This window comes from Odocoileus virginianus, chromosome 6 (assembly GCF_023699985.2).
Source record: "Odocoileus virginianus isolate 20LAN1187 ecotype Illinois chromosome 6, Ovbor_1.2, whole genome shotgun sequence".
Taxonomy (NCBI): Eukaryota; Metazoa; Chordata; class Mammalia; order Artiodactyla; family Cervidae; genus Odocoileus; species Odocoileus virginianus.
The window spans coordinates 24,017,272-24,044,117 of NC_069679.1; the positions used below are offsets into that span (position 1 = coordinate 24,017,272).

Consider the following 26,846-nt stretch of genomic DNA (forward strand, 5'->3'; position numbering starts at 1 on the left):
GGTCAGAGTTGAAATAAGAGAAACAACGAGTTACTGATTGTGGTAGCTGAGTGCTTATCTTTATAGTGCTGAATATATCTGGATCTTGTTTGAGACAGTGCCTGGCATACAGTAAGCACTCAACAGATGCGTCCCTCAGGGAATCTGGGAGCTTGAACATTCTAGAAGCTCTGGGAAATAATATAGAATCTATCTTCTTTCATGGATCTCAGATAATCTATGTGTGTAAAAAAGGAGATTGTTTTAGAGTGGTAGCAGACTATCATCAATCTGTTCCTTACTTTTTATAACTTAATAATATCTCTTGGTAATTGTTCCATGTCAGTGCCCAGACAGCTTCCTCATTGGGTTTTTTTTGTTTTTGTTTTTGCAACTGTTCAGTTTTCCCTCTATGGTTACACCCTATTACATTTAACTCAGGCTCTACTGATGTCTGTTCCCATTTGTTTTTTCATTTTGAGTGCAGTAATTAAGAACTGGTTCTTATAGAATATAGAAAGGATTTTATTTCTGACACAGAGCCCCATGACTCCATAACAAGGCAAAGACAAATCAAGACACTTTCCTGACTTTGTGAAGCACCATCCCACATCAAAGGAGTGCCCTCCACAACTCTCTCACAACAACAATTAAATCAACTGATCTTTGAGTAAGCACTTCGAGACACACCCCTCCAGTGTGGGTTTAGGTTGGTCGGATTGGGGCGGGTGTCAGGTGGGTGGAGCAGGTGGATACTTCTTTACTGTTTGTCCTGTTTGAACACATACCTTCTTCCCAAGCTGGGGCCAGAATATTTCAGCTTCTAACAGGCATTTCTAGGGCCCCTGAGACCTTCAGAGAGAATTGGTATCAAATCTCTCAGGAGGTATGAGAGAGTCAAAGGAAGTGCCTTTATGCCGGGCTGCTTGGAAATGGGGTAGGCTGCTGAATTTTAAAAAAAAATGTGCAAAAGCAGAAAAGGGCCCCAGGGTATTTTTAAACCTTTTACAAATAGGAGCAAGTCCAAATTTAACACGGGGCTGGTTGTTTAATGTGGCTTTCTCTTTCACCCAACCTTCCCTTCAAAGGGATAGTTTTTTTCCCCTCTCTGCTGAAACACATGGGCTCGGGTAGCAAATACTCAGCTCTGACAAGCAGAGCAAGCTAACACTTATGAGAGCAGCACCCGAGTAGCAAAGGAAGCTGAAGTTAAAATAAAACCACACCTCCTTCCCCTTCAGGTGACAAAGATAACCCTCCCTTCAACGCTCCAGCCATGAGCTAGCTGATGTGAAGGGCCCTTGGACAAGAAAGAGGAACCAGAACCAGACTCATCCCCACCCCTCTGTCCTCACTCCCTACTCCCCGCCCCTCCAATTCCCATCTCTGCCCAGAGCTGGCCCCAGGCAGAGATGTAACGGGATATTCTTTTTCTAAAATACTTTCCCAGGCACCTGAAACTTCTTTCTTCTCTCAAAATAACTCTTAGAAAGGGTTTGATAAAAATGCATTTACAGGATGGTAGAGAAGATATTATAGAATCATCTGTCTTGTAGATAATTAATGAGCTTTGATGTGTCACCCCTTCCAAGGATTTTCTTACCCTTAAGCCAAATTACTTAGTGGGGCATTTCTGATATCAATGGCTCCTGAATGGGAGATAGGGTGGGTAGACGGTGTGCTCTGGACTCTAAGATCAGAGCATATGAGTGGCAAAAACACTGAACACTCTTGGACATGTGGAAAAATCTCATTGTTCTGTGACCTCTGTTCCTTCTGTCCTCTGCAGAAAAGCAAAGGCCTTTTGATATGAGTGAAACTTGCATTTTTATGCAGTGATCAAAACCCAGGCAGGCCAGCCCCTCAGTCCACACACAGCATACTGAGTAAACTCTGGCCTCTAAGCCTTGAGGTTTAAGTAGTATGAAGTCAGAGCAGCGAGCTGAGGTCAGAAGTTTGGTGTCATCTCTCCGCACAAAAGTCTTCATCCACTTCTTTATTCCTATTCAACATTATATTTGGTCCAAAGCCCAGTGTAACCTGTTTGGATCTGAGTCTCTACCTGGGGTCAGTTTCTGTATTCTGGGACCCCCAGTTTGGAACAGAGATGATGCACCTGGGTGTAGGTAGGTCTTGCCTGCTGACTAATTCATAAAATAGATGACTCCTTCATTTTAATCCCTGAAACTAATTAACCTTAAGAGTTGGATTGAGAAGGAATTCAAACTGAAAACATATGCAAAGCAGCAAGCAGATTAAAAGAAGCATCAGATTAAAAGTGAGGAGACTTGCAGGCCCCCTCCTGTATCCTCTCTACCCTTATCTGGAAGCCACTTTCTTGCAACCTAGCTTTGTGTAGTTCTCAAAACCCCAAATGTGAAGCTATTGGCTCAGTGATCTGACTCTGGGTTTTGGGGTCAGGAAGTTAGGTTAGGGAGAGGGGGGTGGAGTTTTTCTGTGTCTGTCTGAGCAACTACAGAAGAATTGTTTGATCTTTGCAGGTTCCAAAAATGATAACCAGATCCAGTGGGCCTTTGGGTGATGGGCTATCAAAGGGGAACCTCTTACTTGTCTTTGAAGAATGTAAGACTGGGTCAGCTATGTGACATTCAGAGGGGCAGCTCTGAAAGGAAATCAAACACCAAAACCCAGATAAATAAATGACGCAAAAGAGAGTAAGGAAAGGAGTCCAGGCTCTGGCAGATTCTATAAGCTTGCTCTAAAGACCTAGCTTTAAACCATTTAAGATTCTGCAAACTTTCACCAAGAAGAGCAACAGACTGTGAAAGCTTCAGGAGAGATCTGTGGATAGATGCTGAGTGATGCCCTTGGTAAGTTAGGATGCCCAACAGAACTTTGTTGTCCGACTCTGAACTCTCTACTGGCCATTCTAATGGGAAATGTATCCAGGAGAAACCTCTTTTCTTCAGACCTCATTCAAGGAAAACATTAGACTAAGTCAAACCTCTTACGAAGATGAGAATAAATGCACTCATTTCCTAAAACCTGATGGTGAAATGACAGGCACTCTTCCCCTTCTCAAACCCTGCCCCCCTCCCCCATTATGCAAGAAGCCCAGGATTCACAGGTAAATAAATATAGGGGTCTTCAGTAATTTCTTGTCTAAGGAGGTAAGGGAGATGTCTCAGACTGAGTCAGCATGCAAATGCAAATAATGTCTGTGCAGGATGATCTGGGTGGAGGGTGCTGAAAAAAGGACATAACAGGGAAACAGGAAACCAGAATGCAGCACTCCATGGAGCACGAACTGGAGAAAGTATGTCAGCAGGACTGAGAACTGGCTTCAGAGACGAGAGTCACACAGTAGGATTCCTAGGGAGGACTTCCTCAGGACCTAGCAAATCAGGGGAAACCCTCCTTGTAACTGTGGGTTTCTAGGGCTATGGAGGAAAAGCTTACTCCTCTAGAAACTAAATGGAGTTGATGGCACCATTCTGCATGGGAGACAGAAGCAGAATCTGAATAAAGATTTGTAATCCTGAGCCATTAGGTTCTAGACTAGCTCCATTCCAAAGAAATATAACATGAGCCACATATATAAGTTTAACTTTTCTAGTCTAGTAGCCACATTTTACAAGGTAAGAAGAAATAGGTAATACTATTTTTTATTCATCTATTTTACTTAGCTCACTATATCTAAAATACTACCCTTTCAACACATACTCAAAATCAGCAGTATTTGAGATATTTTATACTAATTTAAATGTTGAATTAATTAAATGAGATTACATTTTAAAATTTGGTTCCTCAGTTGCACTAACTACGTACATTCTGGTGCTCAATACATGTGACTTCCATGTCAAACAGAGCAGGCCTAGAATAAGAGCTCTCAAATTACGGAACTGAGGCAGGAGATAGATGGCTCCAGGCTGAGCAGATGGAGTGGCAAAAAAATGATAATAATATTAAAGACAAGGAATTCATCTATTCTAAAAAAAGAAAGCTCACACACAAAATATTGAAAACATCCATCTTAGCAACTTCTGATAAAAGAGATAAACCTGGTTTTAATTTATTATTGATTTTTACCAAACTTTTGAACTTTAATTTGTTAAAGAGGATACCAATTTATTCCCCCAGTCACTAATATCCATATTGTTTCAAATTCCCAAAAGGGAAGTCCAAAATACCATCCTATAGAATTTCTTACACAGTGGACAGAAACTCCATAATAGGAGGATAATAGGAGAGGCGAAGCCCTCAGATTAGTTCAGTTAGTCATTTCCTACTCTTTGCGACCCCATGGACTGCAGCACGCCAGGCTTCCCTGTCCATCACCAACTCCCGAAGCTTGCTCAAACTCATGTCCTTTCAGTCAGTGATACCATCTAGCCATCTCATCCTCTGTCATCCCCTTCTCCTCCTGCCTTCAATCTTTCCCAGCATCAGGGTCTTTTCAAATGAGTCAGTTCTTTGCATCAGGTGGCCAAAGTATTGGAGTTTCAGCTTCAACATCAGTCAGTCCTTCCAATGAATATTCAGGACTGATTTTCTTTAGGATTGACAGGTTGGATCTTGCAATCCAAGGGACTTTCAAGAGTCTTCTCCAACACCACAGATCAGAAGCATCAATTCTTCAGTACTCAGCTTTCTTTATAGTCCAACTCTCACATACATACATGACCACTGGAAAAATCAAGACTTTAACTAGACGGACCTTTGTTGGCAAGATAGTCTCTGCTTTTTAATATGTTGTCTAGGTTGGTCATCACTTTTCTTCCAAGGAGCAAGTGTCTTTTAATTTCATGGCTGCAATCACCATCTGCAGTGATTTTGGAACCCTCCCCCCCAAATAAATCTCTCACTGTTTCCATTGTTTCCCCATCTGTTTGCCATTAAGTGATGGGACCAGATGATCGTAGTTTTCTGAATGTTGAGTTTTAAGCCAACGTTTTCACTCTTCTCATTCACTTCTGAGTAGGCTAAGACCTACTCAGATAAAAGATAAAGACCACATATTTCTCATTCTCAAAGTCAAGGAGACCTTCTGGACTGTAAAGCTCTTTGGAGGTCAAGAAGGGAGTGATGTCAAGTCTACCCATAGGCTTCTTTGCTAGAATTCAACTTGGCTGAGAGATGCATATGCACTCATGGGAGGATCCTGAGATAAACCAATATGGACTCAGAACTGGGCAAAGCAAGGTGATTAGCCAAAGAAAACCTGGAAGAAATGCCCCATATAAGTGAGAAACGACCACAGGGGTGCATCTCTGTCTTCCCACGAGTCTATCCTCATGTCCCGTACTCTTTTCTTCCTAATAAACACTTTACTTGTTTCATATGTTTGCAAACAGAAGTGCCAAGGCCTTGTCACCTGCCAATGGCCTAGTGGCTTGGATTCAGCACTCTCACCACTGAGATCTGACTTCGGTCTCTGGAACTGAAACCCTGCTTCAAGCTGCTGCAGGCCAAGGCCACCCAAGATCAGAACCTTTCAACACTTTAAATTTGTGTCCAGAAAGCTGAGTTATATGAATATATGTGTTTCACCTGAACTTGAGAGTGTGTATTTTCTTTTGTAAAATTGAGTTGTGTACACTTCAACAACTGTGTGTCCAAGGTGGACAGACTGTATCTCTCAGGAGATTGTAAGAATGTGGGGGAGGGGCAGAAACAATAGTAGCTGTCTTTCCCAGTAGGACAGACTAGTTTTTGTTCAGGAATAAAGAACCCCAAAATATTGGTGTTTTACACAATACAAGTTTATTTCTCACATGCTACATGTCCAACCTGGGTTGGTGAAGGAGGTTTTGGGGAGATGAGGAGACTCTCTCTCTACCTCATTGCTCCTGATCCTTTCTGACAAAGTTACTACCTGGAACACTGCTGGTCATGAAGGTAGAGGGGAAGAATGCTCTGGACAGTCTCACAACCAAATAAATGATGAACCCAGGAATGGCAAACCACTTCAGTATTCTTGCCTTGAGAACCCCATGTACAGTATGAAAAGACAAAAAGATAGGAACAGGGAGGCCTGGCGTGCTGTGGTTCATGGGGTCGCAAAGAGTCGGACATGACTGAGCAACTGAACTGAACTGGAGTGGCATAAGTTATTTTCTTTCATTGACTAGAACCAGTTTCATGGCTAAGTCTAATTTCAAAAGGACAAGGAACCATAATTTTACAATGTACCCAAAAGGTACACAGAGAGGAGGAATACTTGGTGAATAGGACTCTGTCTCACTGTCTTTCTGACCTTGGCTAGTTGTGAAGTTGACTCAAATTATATACAGGGACTAGAATGGAGTACCATGTTGAACTGTGTTAAAGAGGCTGGACCATAGCTGTTTTGTTTTAAAAAAAAGAAAAAGAAAATGCTGCCTGTGCATTTGTGCTTTTGTGGAGGGGAAGGCCCAGAAAGAGAAATTTTCAAGCAGATGAGGTTCAAATAGAAGAGAAGACACAGGCGAGCAGTTTTTGTTTTCTTTTTTTTTTTTTAAGTTCCTCTGCCAGGAAATCAGAAACGCAAAAATTTTTATCTTGCTATGGAACAAGAATTTCTAATCAGATACTAGGCCTTGTGAAGGAGAGAAAGTAACACAAAGGACTGCCTATGTTTGGGGAGTGAATTTAGCCCAAGCACTATACAATGTAAAAATAGCCAAGACCAAATATATTTTCAAAGGCAGTGACTGTGAAGATGTTAATAAGGGGAAAAGAGATTATTTTAAAAAATGGAAAATATTGCCTTGTTTATATTTGAATCACAAAATCATTTTTTTTTTTTTGGCAGCAGGATGTTTTAACTTCATTTTATAAATAGAATGGAAAATTAGGTAAGAGAGGTTAGATGCATTGCTTGAGACTGGCATTTAATTTTGGACTCCTAACTTCCTGATTAATGTTTTATCCATCCTATTGACATAATTTACACACTGGTGGAATCAGGGCTCTTCTATTTCATGCCTTTCTCTTCATTTGTAACCCTATTTTCAGTCTTGATAGAGGAGATAGATGTGAGTTTCATGAGATGAGGGACAATGAATCTCCCTCTTTCTTTAATTAACATTTCTGCTTGTAGAGAAAAATAAACCTAGGGACATGTTTGGACCAGGTGTGTACCCTCTTCCCTTTCCCTCCCACCACCCAGTTCATATGTTGAAACCTGAACCCCTATGTTGGTGTAATTGGAAATAGGGCTTTTAAGGGGATAGGTCAAATGAGGTCATATGGGTGGGGCCCTAATCCCAGAAGACTGGTGTCTTTATAAGAGCAAGAGAGCTCTCCACATGCACAGAGGAAAGGCCATGTTTAGTATTTTATTATGAGGGCCTGAGCTGGCTCCTGTAGAACCTATTCTGTAATTTGTTGCACTAGTCGTATAGAATGACTTGCTAGGACACAATGAGCAAGATATTTCACTGAAGTGTTCAGCTGCTACCTGAATTCAGAAAGGCCTGTATCTGTGGTTGGCACCAAATTAGATGCTGATGGGGATGGGAAGCATGACAAGACACTGCCTTCAATGAATGCAGAAACAGAGATTCAGAAATGACCATGGTAAAAGTCAATGTGGTCTATAAACAATAGAGTGGGTCCAGGAAAAATAAACTCTGACACGGACATTGAGAAGCTTCCATAGAGGAGGCAGCAGTGGTTGGATAGGCGTTTTTCCCCTCAGCTCTCTCCTCCAAAATTATCCTTTCAGTATGACTTCTTTACTTGTCATTGGTAAATACGATTTCTTAGTGAAGCCAACACGGGCATATTTATCAATGAAAAAGAAACTAACATTTATTGAACACCAACTATGTGTAAGACACAGATTTAATTTCTTAGAAACCTACATCTCAATTTCACGTTTTTATGCCTACTTTACAGGTGAGGAAGCACATTTTAGGTAACTCGCCTAAGAGGACAAACGTGTTAGTGACAGAGATGAGATTTGATTCCAGATCTGGCTGATTTCAAAAAACCAGCATATTGCTTCTGTAGAGTGATGAATGTTGCTGCTAAAGATCTCAGATCTTTCTCAAAGGTCAGTCACTGGTGGACTTAGCATTTCATTTTATCTGTAGGTTTATCGATTTTTTGGGGGGGGTAATTTTTTTTATTTATTTATTTTTGGCTGTGCTGGGTCTTTGTTGCTGCTTGGAATTGTGACAAGTGGGGGCTACTCCGTGTTGTGGAGCACAGGCTTCTCATTGTGGTGGCTTCTTCTGTTATAGAGCAGAGGCTCTAGGGCACGCAGGTTTCAGTAGTTGGGGTCCCAGGCTCTAAAGCACAGGCTCAGTAGTTATAGTGCATGGGCTTAGTTGCTCCATGCCATGTGGGATCTTACCAGATCAGGGATCAAATCTGTCTCCTGCACTGGCAGGCAGATTCTTTACCTGAGCCACCAGGGAAGCCCTATTTATTGATTTTCTTAAATTTTGATGTCCTTGCTCCTCTATGTCAGGGATCATTGTGTGTTTTTTCCCACTGATGTTTCCTGATCAGGGCCTGGCAGTGGTGCTAAATAAGTGTTTATTGAATGAATAATTGCTCTTAGTGCTTTAAAAAGATATAAAATGTGATTTTGAGAACAATAAATAGATACTAGGTCAACTGATCTCTCTACTTCCTGTAAGTGCAAAGAAGTAGGATACTTAATGATGGCTATGGGTGGACAATCTCTCAAGCCGATGACACATTTGGACTTGTGGAATCTGAGGAGCTGTGGAGATCTGAGGAGACAGCCAACAGTTTCCTGGAAAAGTCAGCTTGGAGATGAAGATATGCTTCTGAGGCCATCTTCAGAGAAGGTAGCTTAGATCATGGAAAGATGGAGTTGAGAGAGGCAGGGCAGGATGAGCGTGGAAGAAGTGAATGTCCAGGAGATTTGCTTATTTCCTATTAGTATAAGGCACGTGGGTCTCAAACTGAGCTATTATGCTTTTATTTCTCCTCACTATCAGCCTGCAGATGTCAGGTCTGTTTTCTAATATCCTTTTCTTTATGTTTTTGTTGACACCTTTCTCCTTCTTCTAGACTCACCTACTCTGAGTACCCCCATCCTTCAATTCCAAATTCTATGGAACACTCCCTGATTTCAGCTTTTACTGATTTATCTTCCTTTGAATCTCTGCTGTTTACTCTTCAGCCAGAGATCCCCGTTTATCTGACTGCATATCCCTACCAGCAGAGCATTTTTTTAAACATATTTCCCAATATATGTATTTACTGATTCTTTGAAGTTTATAAACTACTCTAAAACATTATGTAGAAAAGAGGGAAACTTTAAAAGATGAAATAAAAAGGAAATAAACAGTATTTTAAAATATCATGCTTATTGTGATTTATTAACATATCTCAAGGAAAAATATTGACTTAGGGACACAGTTCATTGTTAATAACAGTGGATGTGAGTCTAGGCTTCAAATGCTTTTTCTTTTTTGATAATTTAAAAACTTTGCTGATACCCTGACATATTTGAGAAGATCATCTTTGTGATTACCTTTTCCTGAAGCTGATAAGGAGCTTGCTCCAGGAGAGGTGGAAATGTCAGTCCTGTCACTTTCTTGTGGTTAATTTCTACTAAAGTCATTAATATTATTTTCAATGGATAATTTACCAAAAATATCAAAGACACTTGTTTTCAATGGATAATTTACCAAAAATATCCATGGCACTTGTCCGTTTTGTGGGAGCTATATTACCTAGTCTTTGTTAACTAGTTGGTAAATTCATTGAAGTAGGGATGGACAAGTTCATTCATCACAATTACTGGAAAGTAGAGCAGCCTCTGTCAACTCTTCTTACCTGTACAAACTCCGGTCTTCTCTCAGGACACATGGGTCTTACTTACGGTGCAGGTGAAGACACCAGTGTCTCCCTTTGCACCCCCTTCTGGAGAACTGTGGCCCATCCATAGTCCAAAGCACTCGATTACTTACTGGCTTGAGCTGTTCTGTTTCATATGCTCTCCTCTTTACTTTCTCAAGCTGTTAACAACACCTTGAAAGTTGAGATGACCATGTTGTTGGTCTCTCCTGATGGATTGGTTAACATGCATTAGCTCTTTCCTCCTTTGTTTGTGTCATCTTTTTCATGACATTTGAGTCAAGGAGAAGCTAAGGTCCAAAGATTAATTGAGTGGTCAGCATGCCCAGTGTGATGTATGCAAACAACCTACAAGAATGGAGTCTAGATCTGACACCAACATCTATGGTTGTTTCTCTCTGGATTTCCCAATTTACATATCTTTTCAAGGAAGGGTGCTCTCACTTAAAAGCCCTGCACAGTTCTCACTGTTTATCTGTTAATTAGAATGTTCTATTCTTGTACTCTATTGCTCTCACCTCCTCCCTCCCCCCTTCTCTCCCTCTACTCCCAGCTCCTTCTGCAGCACAGAATATCTCACCTGACCAAGTTTAAAAAACCCCCACAAAACAACTTGGGAAGTTACATTTTGTTTAGCTTCCCTCTCCAGGATAGCAATTCAGAAATAGCATTTTCTGTGCAGTCTGTTGTTAGTAGCATTTCTTGGCCTGAGTCTCAGAATTGGCACCTCGCTAAGCACTTTCATGTCTGGTGTGAGACGGAAGCAGACTCACCTGAGCCCTTCACTGTGTTCAGTAAAGTTTGATAATAACTGATAGGGATTGAAAGACCCCTCACTATGGGGACATGTGGCCTTGTACACATTCTTTCTATTCATCATGGTGGATAAGTCACTTCATGGGTCTGTGTGTTTCATTGTAGATAAAAATTGTACCTACTTCATAAGCTTGTTTTCAGGATTATTGAGGACTGGCACAGTAAACATACTTTGAAAAACATACATTTGTGAACCTTATCCATTTGTCCAAAGCTATAAAATGTATGACATCAAGAGTGAACCCTAAGGGAAACTGCAGGAAACAATGGTTTCCCAAGGGAAACAATGCTTTGTCAACATAGTTTCATCAGTTATAATGAATGTACCACTCAGGTGGGGGATGTTAATGAAGGAGACTATGCTTGTGTAGGAGACAGGGGAACATGGGAAATTTCTGTACCTTCCTCTCAGTTGTGGGGTGAACCTAAAACTGCTCTAAAAATAAAGTCTATTGAAAAAAAAGCATAAGGCGTTACACAAATGTAAGATGTCCTAACAAATTTCCTCTTTTCTGCAAATGTTCTCCATTCTTCTGCTCTTATAATCCTGGGAAATAGGTCAGAACCCAGGGAGAGTGAGATGCACAGGGAAATTATTTCATTTTAATTGGTGCTTAGAGAGGGGTTAATGCATAGAAGTATCAGTGGTAACTAAGAGTGGCATTTTAGACTGGATTGAGGATGGTAGGGGAAGGGGTCTGGATGGGAGCCCCCTAAATTTTTGTTTTCTTATTTATCCTTCACCTATTGACCCATTTTTAAAGTTTCCATGTGCTCACTTAGACAATATATTAGCATTCAGGCTAAGGAAATGGTACTACACCATACCATAGATATCCACCTGATTAATTCTTTATTCATTAGTTAATTTGGCAACACTTACTAAATACTAATCTGTGCTATAAATTATTTAAGGTACTGAGATGAAAAATGTCCATCTATAAGCAATATTCTCTATCCTCAAGGAGCCCTAGTTTATAACTTTTGCTGTCTTTCAATACTGATTACGCACATCAAATCATTTCCCCCTAAACAAATGCTGGACTTCTGCAGAATTTAAGTTATCAGGCTGGATATCTTATTGAGGCCTGGGTTGTAGTGTGTATAAAAAGAGTTAAACTTATTCAAATACCTTGGGAAATAAAACCTCTTTTAAACTGTCTCAGTTCTTATTTCTTCTTCTCCTTTCATGGTACCCACGTCAATGTAGCTAAGAACATTCCCCCAGAAATCCCCATTGCATCATAAAGTTAGGAACCAATCCACGTCTACACTGAAACAAGCAATGTCTTTCTAGATTGGTATTAGCAAGTCTGGGTGGGGTGTTGCTTGAACAGGCTTCTGATTTGTGTTTTTTAGAAGGAAATTATTTACACCCCATAGAGTTCTGTCTGATAAAATACAGCACCTTCCACCTTCCAAGCACTTATCTAGTCTTGATCTCCTATGACAGGGGCAGGATAGTTGTTATGCTTATTTTTACCATGGAGAAATTGACACCAAGTTGAAATAAATGATGATTCATTGTGTGAAATTCCTAAGCTGGCGAGTTAAGACTCTATAACTAACTCTGGAAGATAGTGAAGGACAGCGAAGCCCAGCATGCTGCAGTCCACTGGGTTGCAAGGAGTGAGATGTGACTTAGCGACTGAACAACTGAGTTAGGACTAAAATTCTTCATAGAAATTATTCTGTGATAACATTCTGCTTCTCACATTTGGTTGCTGGCATTTCATGCTGTGTCACTGCATGTCATCTCATGTCATGCTGATTCCTTTCCTTTCCTTTTTAAAATTTACAAGTACTTATAGAGTATCATTTTGTTCCAGGCGATGTTTTAATGCAGAGATAGACACGGTATATTCCTTTGGTTCAAAGAACTTGCAGTCTGTTGTTATATTTCTACTGATGCTGCCCACTCTTACTTGCATTCAGCAAAGACACCTACGCCTGATGTCACACAGCTGTTCATATGTCAGAGAATCCAGGGTCTAGCAGCAGTTGTGATAGTGAGTGTCCAGCGGCACTTGATCCAGGTGGCATCAGCAAAAAAAGCACAGCAGATGACATGACTTATGTATATTTTCTGAGCCTGGTTTTCATCTTTTCTGTCAATTCCCTGGTGTGCCCAGTATCTTCCCCAAATTTTGTTTTTCTTTTAAAATTAACATTAGTTTCTGTTGCATTTGACCAAGAACCCTGACCATTTTCTCAGTTTATATACGCGCGCGTGTGTGTGTGTGTGTATGTATGCATACCTGTGCTGTGCTTAGTCGCTCAGTCGTGTCTGACTCTTTGCAACCCCATGGACTGTAGCCTGCCAGGCTCCTCTGTCCACAGCGATTCTCCAGGCAAGAATATATATACATATTTTATATAATACATATAACTATATAAATTATATGAATATATATATTTCATGTGTATGTTTTTGCATGTGTGTATGTAGAAAGAAATATTTATATAATGAAATTATATTCCAAAGAAAGATTCTAGTACAAGGATTTAAAAATCTCCATTTCCATGGTCACTCCTACCCAGAATGCCCCTCACCATGGGTCACCATTCCACGCTGCTGCCCCTTGTCCTCAGCTCTGTCCTCACCTGATCTCTGAGTCTCCCGTCTTGCACTCCATACAGATTTAGTTTGTAGAGTCTAGGTAGAGAAAGAAATGCTTCTAAAAGCAGAAATTGTTATCACGTGAGTTTATGCCCTTCTTGATGCAAAACGTCACCAATCTAGCTCTAAAACCTAGGTTCTGGGAAGGGGTGCCTTAGGTTCATTACCAGATACATCTGGCTAGCACACACCCAGTTTGCAAATTGGAGCCACTGTGAATGGGAAGAGCTTGCGGTCAATCTGTAAAAAATGTTTTGACAAGAGACTGTCTTAGAAAACCATAGAATGAAGTAGAAAGGTAGCATTTGCTACAGACAAACCAGAGAGCATTGTCTGTATCAGAAAATGATCCCAAATTTTAAGTGAATTCTGGAATTTTCTATGGACCTTAGAGTCATCTGCTGCCATCTACAGGTCTTTGAATAGGAACCTTTGGTTTTAAGTTCCACATGGGGCCTGTTTACACATTCAGAACTTTGGACCAAATTAATAGGTTTAAACTGAAGCTTCTATAGAATGATCTTGATATACTATCTATAACAAGGACTCCCTCACGGCTGCACATCAGAAACACTGAAGGAGCTTTTCTTAAAAATTGATGCCTAGACTTAAAAATTCTGATATAATTGGTTTGCTTTTTGTTGTTGTTTTATTTGTTTTTGGCCACACCGTGTGGCCTGAGGAACCTTAGTTCCTGACCAGGGATTGAACCTAGGCCCACGGCAGTGAAAGCCCATGTCTTAACCACTGGATTGCCAGGGAATTCCCTGTTGTTGTTTTGAAGATTCCCCAGTGGATTCTAATACGAGGCCAGGTTGGGAACCATGGATATATAAGAACGAAAACACTAACAGCAAAAAACTGTTAATTCAGCCAAAGTTTTCAGCCAGGAAGAGAAAAATGGGATCAGTCAAGGTAGGAATTTGAAACTCAGAACAACCCTTAAAAATAATACCTTTGCAAACCATGACTCTTTATTACAGGCATGATAAGAGAAGTCCCTTGGGCTGCTAGGAGTTCAAATCAGTCAATCCTAAAGGAAATCAACTCTGAATATTTATTGGGAGAACTGCTGCTGAAGCTCCAATACTCCAGGCATCTGATACGAAGAGCTGACTCATTGGAAAGGACCCTGATGCTGGGGAAGAATGAAGGCGAAAGGAGAAGGGAACAGCAGAGGATGAGAGGGTTAGCATCACCGACTCAATGGACATGAATTTGAGCAAACTCTGGGAGACAACAGAGGACAGAGGAGCTTGGCATGCTCTTGTCCACGAAGTTGCAGAGTCAGACACGACTTAGCAACTGAACAACAGCAGGATGCAGCAGCTAGAATCATTGACCGTCTCAATTCCACAGATAATAAAAGTCTTTGCTTTTTTGTACCTCCAAAAATGTTGAGCACAGTGCTCAGAGAACTACACAGATAACAGCAATACTCTGCACTTTCTCATACTTCAATCCCTTGGGTTCTAGCATTCTTTTCTGTTCTCTTTAGGAACATACTCAATCTCTTGTTCCCCAGCTGGTTTCGTCTGCAGGTGAGAAGATAGCTTAGAACAGTTCAACTCAAACCACACAGCTTCATGAAGCCCAGAAAGTCTTCAGATACCTTGAACTGAGAGCTCCAGTTCTTTTCCTTCAAGAATCCCTCCAGAAGGGCAATGCTTGCATGTACACTTAGGTAGATTTCCCCCTTTTTCTTCTCTTTTTTATTATGAAGGAAAGGATACCAGAGCTCTGGATGAATGCTTATAGCTCTGTGCTTTGCCTCAATAAGTATGTGCACACATGAACACCTCAAATGTTCGTGAGTCCCCATCAAGAACAGAACTATTTAAAAACTGCAGTGCTCTCCATTGACATCTCCAGTTGAAGAGCAATTTTATAGCATAATTAGAAGGTATTGCATAATTTGGAAAAGCTTTTGTTCTCATTGCGATTATCCTCAGAGAGCTTCTTTTTCACCTCCCCCTTCCCACACTGACTGACTTAAGAATATCCAACGCTTAAAGGCTGTTTTGCCTTCATAGAATAAAAATGAAGCTTTAAGATGAAGTGCATAAGTGATGGGTGGGAGAGAAATCTTGGTACATGATTCACTGCTTTACTGTGGTGAAGGTAATTTCTTGTTCTTAAGAACTTTCTTCCCAGGGTTTCACTGGGGAAAAAGACCTTTGGGGGAGAACTGTTGGCATCAAAGGCCCCCAGAAAGAAGTAGGTTTCCTAATTGGTTCATGCCCCTGAGCAAGTCTCAGGGTCCCTTGAGAGCCAGTTTGCTCACTTTCAAAATAAGGGAACTAGATCAGATGATTCTTAAAGTCAACTCTTAGATACTAGAATTCTGTCATCGAACAACAGATCCATTCTTTATAGATCTTGAAAATGAAAAATTCTGTTTCCCTTTGGAATTCATGTTTTAACAATCAGGACAAAGGATATCAGAATGGTATTATTTCCAAGTCCCCCAGAAATGCTGATTTTTCTGCATATGAAAATGCTGACTTTCACTATTTGACCACAACCAAGAGTGCTTAAAAAGGGAAAAAGAGTGAAGGCTTCAAGACATACTATGAGGGAACTTCTCTGGTGGTTCAGTGGTTGAGAATCCATCTGCCAATGCAGGGGACACAAGTTCAACCCCTGGTTCAGGAAGATTTCACGCTATAGAGCAACTAAGCTTGTGCAACGCAACAAGAGAAGCCACTGCAATGAGACTGTGCATTGCAACTAGAGAGTAGATTTCAATCGCCACAACTAGAGAAGTATATGTGTATGAAGACTCAACACAGCCAAAAACACATACATACATACATACATACATACATACATACACACACACACATATATATATATACACACACCATCAGCCATGAGGCACCCTACACTGGGACTTGTTTAGCATTAATGAGATGTAAAAAACACCTGAATCTCCTCTTTTTCTTAGTAAGTCCTGAATTTTGAAGAAGTTATTGTTTTCCCCAAGCCATATCTAGCATCCAAGGAAGCCATCACAGAGATGGTAAAACACACAGTGCAGTTTTCAAGGTGCCTGGAACATCAGGAATTTCCACTGTCCATTATAAATCATCCAGGTAATACATACATACAGTAAAACATCAATCAGTACAGCAAATTTAAAATAATAATCAATTCTTATTAAACTCCTTCCTTTTCCTTGTTCTCCTTTTATTGATTTATAACTTTAGCTCTCCTGAGGGTTATCTCTGAGACTAAATAAGGTGCTAATGGTTTTGTGCCTTGATTTCTTTATTTTAGATAACATACATCATTCTCTTTCTGTAAAAGGTGAGGATTTAGGTCATTCTCACTATTTCCCCTCTTCCCATGCCTTTTCCAATTTTTGATACAGATGACATTGATTTTTGTTCTCTTCATTACTTTTATAACTTTAAATTCTACAATTTTTTTTTGTTTCTTGTTCTATAAAACCATCAACTTCTTAAATATTCTTGCTCTATCATATTTTTGGGCCAGACCTTGCACACGATCTATTCGCTCATCTCTCTGCTATTGATCCTCATCCACCACTCCCTCCAATACACTGGTTTAAATGTCCTCAACCTTGAGAAGTTTAACTGAAGTTTAAAAGGTGGCCATCCTTTAGTCACTTATTTCATACATTCACAACATTAACATAATATTACTTTTTATGTGCTTACCTATATCCTTTATAGTGGTTTCTGTGCTGGTCCTAACTTCTTAATCCAATCAATTAATTGATGGTAGACATGATCATTATTCCTAATCTTCTGATAGAAGCTTACACAGACATCTCTGCAGTGAAAGTGTGTTCAGTTCATGCTGCCGATTAAAATAACTAAAGACACATTCCCATCCCCCAAGTTACTGTTGACAATTTTGAACTGTCAGTGCCAAGTCACAGTTTTGAAAAAAAAAAAAGAGAGAGATTCTTTCCAGCCTAGAAGAGTACTTCTGTTCGCCCTGAGAGAGTGTTAATTAACTGATACCTAGTACATCTGCGGCATCCCTTGAGAGTTACCCCCTTTCTTGGTAATAAATCAAATCGGTTGGCATTAAGCCTTAAAAGGAGTAGATAAAGACCAGGTATACCCCATACATATTTTTGGACATGGACTTGGTTTTTCTGTTGTTAGGTATAAGGTTTGATGGCTCTTAGTTTCTGATTAATTTTTTGATCTGAGTGGATGGAAGTGAGGAACACACATTGGAGGTGACGTCCTTAGGAAAGTAGGAAAATGCTGAGCAACCTTGCGGTGGTTCTATCCTCACCATGGTAAGATGGTGGCAGGGCGGGAGGAACTCAAGATACTGAACTACAGAAAGGTTAGGAATCTTCTTCCTAACCTGTAATCCTAGGGATGCAGAATAGGCATAATACATTCAAATTAACTTGGTAAAACTGGCTTTCCAATCTTCTGGTCACTTTATTAAAAAGCTCTTATTCACTTTTTGATTAAGTTTGTTATGAAGAACTGAAAATATGAGAGCCTTCAATGCCTTTTAAAAATAATCAAACTAAAATTCAACTCAATTCAATATGGTCATAAGTATTTTGAACAGTGACAGTCTATTTGACTAATAGAAAACATCCCATTTCCTGACTAGGGTGGGTCATATATTTTATTTATAAACTCAGAAAGGAAGTTGTTTCTCCTCCACCCTCTACATTTAATCTACTGCTTGTGGCTCAACCAAGCGATGAAGATTCCCAACTGCTCTGTGGTGACCCCAGATCAGTACCCTTTTAACTGAGGGTCCACACTGGCCCACACTGAGGTCATGTTCTCAGTTCAAATGGGGCAAGGGGAGAGTGAGCTTGCTACTCTGTATTCGTGGTAATAGGGGAGCCCCTCCCCACCACTGCTTCATCATGACAAAACAACTCCCATGCGCTGAATGGAATAATTCTATTGAGCGAGTAAATATTGGTTCTATGTACTATTTTAGTATTGGATGGTGGTGGTCAAAACAAGGACTTGCCTTGGGCTTAGCCAGCATGACCACAGCTATCAGCCATAAAAAAGGGGTGTGGTCATCCCCAGCAGAGGGGCTCCTGAAAATACACACAGCCTTTTCCCAGAGTCCCTGACTGCCTATTCAAGAACACTTTCCAGTAACTGTTTTGTGAGAGGTGGCCACGGTACAGGCTTACCATCTCAGGAGAGCCAAGCTCCTCTGTAATAGTGAAGAGCTGGTCTTCAGCTCTGACAAAGGAATGAGAGTTTCTCATATGGATTTGCAGAGGTGGAAATTGGTATTTACTGGCTTCTAATTTGCTGTCTACCCACCTTAATATTTATCTGAAGTACAAACATGACCAAGGATGAACTGGCTTCTGCGAAGCTATTTGGCTTCCTCTCTTAAACCCCGAGACGGCACCACCATGGGGACGCCATTTCCCTCTCAGCGGGCCATTGGGTCCTCTGTGCTGAGGGCTGCGAGAGACTCCACCCCAAGGGTGTGACTGCTCAGCGCCTTCCGCTGTTCCCGCAGCTGCTCAGGATGCCTTAAAAATAATCCTTTCTTTTCACGTGGAGTGAAGTTGCAGGTCTGGAGTCTGTAAAGCCAATTTTCATTTTTAATCTGGTGTGAGCCTATCTCATTAGTCAGTCAAGGCCTCCTTTTCACACTTGCTTTGGGACACAAAGGAAACCCAGTTATGAGCTGTTAATTAGCTATTAGGGGACTGGGAAACTTCCAACGAGTCATTATTCACACTGTTTGAGGCTAATACTTATTTAATTAGAACTATTCCTTTCCTGTCATAAATCCCTAGTTAAAATAAATTTAGCTCAAAATGTCGGTTTAGCTTAAAAAGAAACTGGTGGTTAATTCCAATTCTACTGACTTTTTATGAGACAAATGCTTTAATAATTGCTATCCTGCCAGTCCATGCATGGAGACTAGAAACTGGCCAGAGCTTGCACTTAGGGGGATGTATGTGTGTGTGTGTAGATGGAGAATGCTCACGAAATGAAGCAAGTGGGCTCCCCTTGGGTGCATACCACTCTCCCACATATTTTCTTTAGTCTTTCAAAACCTTTGATGAGAACCCAAGATCTGATCGTGGTAGAGGTGAGCAGAAGTAAAACAACACTGTCCTTTCACCTGCTATGTATGTCTATCTTACTCTGTGGTCATAGATTCTTAAATCCAGGATTAGCTGAGGCAGGGGTGGAATGGAGCATACTGACTAATGAAGTATCTAGACAGATAAGGGTTCAGCAGAAAACTTTTTGTTTCTGTTTCGGAAGCTTGTGAAAAAAAGAGTTTTTATATTTTCCTGTTTCAGTTATCTATGGCTGTACAACAAGCCAACAAAAACTTGGTAGCTTAAAATAACAATTGTTTTATTTGTTAGTCACTAATTTGGATAGGGCTCAGTTCAGTGATGCTTAGCTCTCTATGGAGTCTGCTGGGGTTCATCTGACTGCATTCAAGAAAGTTCTATCATATTATGTCTGATGCCTCAGTCTACTCCACAGGGTCTATCTGCCTGTCTATCTCTTTCTCTTATAGCTAGTTTGGGCTTCTTCACAGCAAGAATGTCATAGGATAGGTGGATATCTTACAGGGTTGCTGGGTTCTAAGAAGAAGTGTTTCAAATGGCATGATGGAAGCTGCAAATCTTTTAAGGCCCAGTCTCAGAAGTTATCCAATGTCACTTCCACTGCATTGGGTTAGTCAGAAGAGGCTACATGGCCAGCCTAGTCTCAAAAGAAGGGAAAACTGACTTCCTCTCTCAGTGGCCACCCAATCACAAAAATTTGCCCCATCTTTAAAGGGTCACACACAACTTGCCACGTCCAAAGTCTGACTTTTATTGGTTGATTGAGTGTCGTATGAGGGTCTCTCAACCATCATTCAAGATACGAATGAGAAGTGCACAGTTATGTGAATGCTGGAGATGTGACAGATCCCAGCACCAGCTAAAGATGATTTCAGCTGTGAAGAACAGACAGCCTAAATCAAATCTGATAATGTTATGTAAAAATGTATTTGCTTAATAAGCAGAAAGTCCAGAGGTGGAAGGTTGCCTTCAGGGTTGGTTTATACGTACTTCAGTGATACCATTGAGTGATGTCTTATTACTCTCATCTCTCTTCTGTGACAGTCCCCATGCTGGCTTCATCCTAAGCTCCTCTGCTTATGGCTGGGTGGCTGCCAGTGGAGACTGGCTGCTTGCTTCCTTGTTCACGTTAAGTGGGAGAGAGAGAGAAACACTATTTCTGTCTTTTGCTTAAAAGTGAGAACAAGTTTTCAGAAGACCCCATCAAATTTCTCCTCATGTCTTACTGGCAAGAATTGGGTCCCATGCTCATTTCTGAAACAATTACTCACAAGAAGCATGGGATTATTCTTATACCAGTATGTCTCAACCTGAACTTGAAAGTGGAGGTGGTTTCCCTAAGATATATTGGCTATGTAGAATTAAAAAAAAAAAAAAAGTTGGGGCTATATTAGGAAGAAGGAAGATGACAATTTTTGGATAGGCAGCCAAGAATGTTATTGCATTGCTTTAAAGATAAATCCATGGCATCAATTTTTCTTAAGCCAGAAAGTGAAAATTCCTTTTGAGACACAAAAGACCCCAAATAGTGAAAACAATCTTGAGAAAGAAAAATGGAGCTAGAAGAATCAGGCTCCCTGACTTCAGACTACAATTACAGTCATCAAAACAGTATGGTACTGGCATAAAATCAGAAATATAGATCAATGGAATGGGATAGAAAGCCCAGAGATAAATCCATGCACCTATGGTCAATTAATCTATGACAAAGGAGGCAAGTCTATATAGTAAAGACAGTCCTTTTAATAAATGGATTAAAGACCTAAATGTAAGACCTCATGCTATAAAATTAGAGAAAAACACAGGCAGAACACTGTTTGACATAAACCTCAGCATTATCTTTTTAGATCCGTATCCCAGAATAATGAAAATAAAACCAAAAATGAATACATGGTACCTAATTAAACTCAAAAGTTTTTGCACAGCAACAGAAACCATAAACAGAACAGAAAGACAACCCACAGCATGGGAGAAAATATTTGCAAATGATGAGACTGACAAGAGATCAAGCTCCAAAATTTACAAACAGCTCATGTGACTCAATAAGAAACAACTCAATAATAAAATGGGCAGAAGACCTAAATAGACATTTCCCCAAAGACATACAGATTACCAAGAGGCACCTGAAAAGATGTCCCACATCACTAATTACTAGAGAAATGCAAATCAAAACTATAGTGAGATATCACCTCACACCAGTAAGAATGGCCATCATCAAAAATCCTACAACAATAAATGCTGGAGAGGGTGTGGAGAAAATGGAACCCTCCTACACTGTTGGTGGGAACATAAACTGGTACAGCCACTATGGAGAATAGCATGGAGTTTCCTTAAAAAACTAAAAATAGAGCTATCATATGATCCAGTAATCTCATTCCTGGGCATGTTTCCAGAGAAAGCTAAGGGTCGAAAGATACAGGCACTCCAATGTTCATTGTAGCACTGTTTACAATAGCCAAGACATGGAAGCAACTTAAATGTCCATCCACAGATGTATGGATAAAGATGTGGTACATATCAATACAAAGAATATTACTCAGCCATAAAAAGAATGCCATTTGCAGCAACATGCATGGACCTAGAGATTATCATACTAAGTAAGTCAGACAAAGACAAATATTATATGATATTGCTTATATGTAGAATCTAAAAAATATGATACAAATGAACTTACAAAACAGAAAGAGACTCACAGAATAAGAAAACAAACTTATGGTTCCTGAAGGGGAAAGGTGGCAAAGAGGGATAAATTGGGAGTTTGGGATTGACATATAGACACTACTATAACTAAAATAGATTACCAACAGGGACCTACTGTATAGCATGGGGAACTCTGCTCAATATTTGGTAATAGCCTAAATGAGAAAAGAATTCAAAAAAGAAGAATATATACATGTATATGTATAATGAATCACTTTGCTGTACATCTGAAACTAACATAACATTATTAATCAAGTATACTCCAATATAAAATAAAAATCTTAGAAATTTTCTCTTAATTGAGTAATCAATTTTGGAAGAAATTATTATAGAACGGGCACCATTATGGAGACAAAACTGTTGCGAATCCTACTTTGTACCAAGAGAGTAATCTCTCCAATGTCTCTGTTTTCCATCTTTAAAATTAGAATAATAGTACCTATTTCTTAGGGTCAGGATTAAAAAGAGATAATGTATGTAGGATGTTGGGGCAAAGTAAATAACCCTATCCTTGAGGGTGCAAAAATAGAGGTCCTCTTGAGGGAACAGCAGGGTGTTTCTGAAGGGCCCAGCAGAGAGGAGATATGAGACACAGTAGCTTTTCAAGGCAGAACATAAACATATCTGAAAACCCAGAAATGTAAACTCTTGCAATATGAACCATCTGGAGTGGGGAGGGAGGGTTGGGGCAGATCCCTCTGGGTGTTTCCTCCTCCACAACATGTTTTTTAGAACTGAAATCAGGTTATGAAGAGCATCAAGGCAGCTTTGAAGAGGAAGTCACAAAAGGACAGGCAACAGCTTGGGGACACGAGCTCATGCTGTGTGCTCCTTGGGGGAGGGGAGGGGAGCAGACTTGCCCCCTTGACCTTGCCTGATGGCATACCAGGTCATTAGGAGGGCCTTATCTCCTCCACACCTCCTGCCTTTCTGGCTCCCCACTCAGCCTGGGAACCAGTGGGAACATCTCAAACCCAGGCTAGGCTCTGGGCCAATCCTCCCCACCCAAAGGATGATGACCATACCTCTGACTCCCACTATTTCCCACATCCTATCAACAAAGCACAGTTTTTTTTTTTCTCTCTCTTTCTCTATTTCTCTCTTCCCACCATCCCCTCTCAATACTGCCAGGACCTTTATGCTCTATGAGAGTATTTGGAATGTGAAGAGATTCTCAGGGGGAAGTTTCCATCATTCAATCAGAATTGGTTTTTCATGTGCATTACTTCCAGCCAGCATGCCAACGTGTCTGATGTCCCATAAGATGTAAAATTACAAGGCGATATCTTCCTCAAAGCTGAAAAACAGGCCCCAGATGTTTCCAACAGCAGTTAAGAGCCACAAAACACTTTAGAAAATTTTCTCTAACTTTAACTCTAGCACAGATAATCTAGACAAAAATCTTAAAAAAAAAAAAAAATCACCTTAGAAAGTACTTTGATGTTGGGTGTAGAGTTAGCTAAAGCTTCGCATTTCAAATATTTGAGGCAAATTTGAGTATGTTTTGGGGTGACGTTAAACCTGAAATTAATGTCAGAACCTGGTAAAGGACTACAAAAGTCATGGAAATCTTTATATGGTGGATGTCAAGAAGCACAGACCATTTGCCTGTCGTTTTCCTCCTGTACAGAAGCTGTAAGGGAAGTGTTACCATCCCACCTCACAGATGAGAAAACAGGTTCACAGAGTCAATGTCAGACATGTAATTTACCAAGTCGATTCCAGTTCTAAACATGTTACAATGGCTTCCTGCTGACGCAATGACCTATCTTAGCCACGTTTTAGCTCCCTGCGCAAGATAAGTCATGCCCAAATTGGGAAATGTGAGTTCCTGCCCTAGCTCTGCCCCTCATTAACAGGGAGGGGTTGGATAAGCCACTTCCCCTCTCTGGGTGAATGGGCAGGCTAGACAGTCTCTGGAAGCAGAATTGTTGTGGAAGAGCTGAGGTTGCTTCAGCTATTTTGTGTGACCAGCTGAATGCTTCTTTAGCCTAATCCTGCCCCGTTAGTTCTGCTGACGGCATGTGACTGGGGCAGAGTTCGCACAAACGTCTTGGGAGGAAGGAACCACTGTAAAAAATCAGATCTCTCTTGGCCCAGAGAGCCCCCACCGGCCACGCCTCCTCTGCACGCAGCACTGGAAGGAGCGCTCTTGGGGAACACCTTGGGCTGTGATGTTTGCAATCCCAATATCACACTGTCAAATGTCTGTGGACTGAAAAATCGAGGAGGATTTTTGTTGAGGAAACCTTACATGTTAGGAAATCTTACAGGTATCTCTAAAAATGACTTTGCTGTGCCTATAAGGAAATATATAAATGAGATCACACTGGCATACTGGCTGTTTACAAACTGTGAGAGGCGGGGTCAGGGAGTGAACTAAGTGGGTGAGATTCCCTGGCAGGCTTCTCGGAGATCAGTGGTTTTGAAAAAAAAAAAAGAGAGAGAGGGAGGGGCAAATCTAGACAGGGTACAGAAACCATTTCCTTTTGTCTGGGAGCTTGGAAAGCAGCTGGGGGAAGCAAAAAGGCAAAGGACAAACTATGAGGATATCGAAGATGCTTGCTAGAATTGGGATTTGCAGAAGGTAATAAGAGGTCAACTTGGGGTCTGCTAGAAGGTGATCACTGATTTCCTCTGCTTTCTTTTCTTCTAGGGCAGCTGCGCAGCATGGAACCTGCATTCAGATATCTACAGCAGGTGACTGGGCCTCGGCTAACTGGCAGTGGGCTGGGAGATGGAGGAGGAAGGGTGTGTGCAGATGTCGGAGGCAGATTAAGGAGACCTTTCAGCTCCCTGAAGGACAGCCGCCTTCTCTTATAAATATTTCTTCTTTTCTCATCACTCCTTTTCTGTATTTACCCAATTCACTGATGGCGACTTACAAAACATTTGCAGAGCCTCGAGTTTTCATTTTGGGCTTCCCTGGTGGTTCCGTGGTAAAGAATCCACCTTTAATGCATGAGGTGCGGGTTCAATTTCTGGGTCAGGAAGGTCCCCTGGAGAAGGAAATGGTAACTCACTCCAGTATTCTTGCCTGGGAAATCCCATGGAGAGAGGACCCAGGTGGGCTACAGTCCATGGGGTCACAAAAGAGTCAAGCACGACTTAACAAGTTTTCATTTTAGTTGCAAGTTGGGCCTTGAAGGAGGATAAGGCAGACTCTTTGGTCGCATCTGCCCTTGTGGATGCTGTGTTCTTGTTTGTTAGAGATGAAGATCTCATACTATCTGTGGCCATCCAATAAGGTGCTTGCAGAACAAGGCTGGAAAGTTTCCCCCCCACCCTGCCCCCCACCCTGTTTTTGTTTTTCTTTTTTTTACAAAGAACGCTTTGAAAGAAAGAACACAAAATCGAGCGTGTTCCTGAAAGTTTTCATGGCAGCAGCTGGTTCTGAGATACTTGCAGTGAAAACCTCGGCACTTGTTGCCAATGAGAAATACACAAGATGACAAACCACACTGACCAACTGGTTTAGAGGAGGTAAAGTCCAGCTTTGTCTAAATCAGAAGCCACAGAGTCACAGGGAGATGACCTTTCCCACCAAATGGGATGCCCTTGAACAGCATCCAGGATACATGGTTATGAGCCTCTTCTTTAACATCCTCTGTGCTGAGAAACTAACTGCTATTCAAGGTACCCCAATGACCTATTGTTGAGAAACATTCCTCTTTACATAGAGCTGAAAACTGCCTCCCAGTAATTTCCACCCACAGATTCTAATTCTGGAACTACATAAATCTATTTCCTCTTTCAGATGACAGCCTTTCCAATACAGTGCGACCATTATCTTGTCGCTCTTTTACTTCTCTATTCTTCCTCAAAAAAGTCTGTTTTCTAGGTCTGAATTCTCTCAACTGTTCCTCAGTCTTCACTGACTTCCAGACTCTTCTGGGACACCCTATATTGCCAGTGTCCCAACTAAGGAGAATTATCTGAGAGGAAAATAGATTACAGATGGGGCTGCCTTGCATAGAGCCTAGTGGGGCTATGATTTCCCTTGATCTGGGATGAATTGCTATTATGGCTAATAGCCATACAAAATACATTAAAAGAAAGAAGCTAAACATAAAAAATTAGAAATAGTATGATTCCATTTATATAAAGTCTCAGAATAAGCAAAACGAATCCCTGATGGAAATCAGAAACTGAAGATGGATGAATTCATTGGACAGGAGCACAAAGGAAATTTCTGGGGTGATGGAAAAGCTTCTTACTTTATTTGGGATAGTGGAAAATAGGTGTATAGTTGTCAAAAACCATCAATCTCTGATCTGTGTCCTTACTGTAAGTTATACCTCAATACAAAGAAAATTCAGAAGAGTTTCATATAGCAAACCACCTTCTTTTGCCCTCAAATTTTCCTTCCATTTGTTCAGTGTGAGGTATTTATAAGACAGCAAAATGTCACAAATGTATATCAAGAAGTGCACCTGCCAGCTTTTCTATTGTTAGTCAATTAAGCATGCACAAATTTGCTTTCTTCATTATGTGATTCTACTTTTATGTATTGAAAGAAAAAAAGCAACTAAATCTCAAGCACAAGTAATATTTCAATGCCAATTACCTTCACAAAAACTAATTGATCCTTTCTATTTCCTAAAAATACAAGGATAATAAAACAATTAGAAAAACATCTTTATTGAGCTGAAATAAGACTTAGGCACCCTTGTGATGAGGAAGGTGGCACCACTCAAACAAATGCTAATTAAATAAAAGCTAATGTCAATTGCTAGTTTCTTTATAGGTTTGGTGGTGCAAAGAGTAGGTCCTTTTAAAAGCAAAAATGCTCCAAAACTTTTGTTTCTACTATTTCTGACTCAACTTACAATTTGAACATTAGTACAACCCACTGAAGCAAGAAGAAACTGA

At 40.6% G+C, this 26,846-nt stretch overlaps 1 long non-coding RNA gene across 1 annotated transcript; it reads left to right on the top strand.

Annotated features, from left to right (window-relative positions):
• Positions 1–218: 218 nt before the first annotated feature.
• LOC139035492 (uncharacterized) lies at positions 219–24,859 on the top strand. The gene is made up of 3 exons (XR_011488075.1): positions 219–649; positions 7,822–7,978; positions 24,631–24,859. It is a non-coding gene; the product is annotated as an uncharacterized lncRNA (long non-coding RNA).
• Positions 24,860–26,846: the final 1,987 nt, after the last annotated feature.